The 1,094-nt window shown below is 30.0% G+C and overlaps 1 non-coding gene across 1 annotated transcript; it reads right to left on the bottom strand.

Annotated features, from left to right (window-relative positions):
- Positions 1–443: 443 nt before the first annotated feature.
- TRNAH-GUG lies at positions 444–515 on the bottom strand. The gene has a single exon. It is a non-coding gene; the product is annotated as a tRNA-His (tRNA).
- Between the last annotated feature and the right edge of the window lie 579 nt (positions 516–1,094).

Raw genomic sequence — 1,094 nt, 5'->3', positions numbered from 1 at the left:
ATGAATAATTTAAATACTCAATTAAAAATTAATTATTTTAACATAAAATAAATTCTTGTACTTAACAAAAGAAAATTACCAATCAAACTAGAATGTAAAGGCAAAGAATTAGATTATTATAGTAGCAAAGAACTAGACTAAAAATGCAAACGACTAATATGTACCATAAAATTTTAGAAACTTTATATAAAAACATACATATATATAGGTGTAATGATAAATTTAAATAGCTATTTTATAGTTGGTTTGGTTCGATTTTTTTCGATTATTTTTTGATTAAAACAAAAACCAAACCAAATTTGATCGGTTTTGAAAATTCAAAACCAAAACCAAACCAAACCTAAAAAGTATCGGTTTGGTTCGATTTTGTATGAACACCCATATTCATACTAATGTAATGTTGATTCGACCGGGGTAAACTGTGAAACCGGAAAAAAGATAAATGTGGCTGCTGGGATTCGAGCCCAGGTCTCCACGGCCACAACGTGGAATTCTTACCACTAAACTACAGCCACTTTGTTGTCCTCATTCTCAAGGTAATACAAATTGACCTGTAAAAAGACGTCAGGAAAATGATATTTGCCATTTTTTTCTTCTCTTGTTTCTGTAAAATTGAGAGGGCAACGTCTAGCTTTTATGAGATGGAGAATTTAAGTTCTGAAAATAAGCTCATATACAATCCTCAACAAATACTCGATTTATGTTGGGAAAAATTAGAAGAATAATTTCAAACTAAGGGTGTTCTAGGTACTCTCAGTCAATATATTGAAGCACAAGGGGACAAGATTAAAACGAATAAAAAGATTTTGGAGTAACCGAATCATGTAGTTATTTATCTTTTCTTTCTCTTTTAATTTTTTCCTTTTTACCTTTTTAGTTTTATTCTAGATCTCTAAACAATAAATAGAGTAATTCGTAAACTTTCCTACATGATTTTGTTAACTTGAGCTAATTAAAATGAAATTGGATTATTCTCTAGCAGTGTGATGTCCATAGCCTTTGACCTCCCTCTACCCTATCGTTCTATTTTAGTTCACTCGTCAAAATTGTCTGACTATTGAGGTCCTTTTTTTATTTTTCTTTACTCTTTCTCT

This window comes from Nicotiana attenuata, unplaced genomic scaffold, assembly GCF_001879085.1.
Source record: "Nicotiana attenuata strain UT unplaced genomic scaffold, NIATTr2, whole genome shotgun sequence".
Taxonomy (NCBI): domain Eukaryota; kingdom Viridiplantae; phylum Streptophyta; class Magnoliopsida; order Solanales; family Solanaceae; genus Nicotiana; species Nicotiana attenuata.
This window is presented reverse-complemented; position numbering and strand designations above follow the sequence as displayed.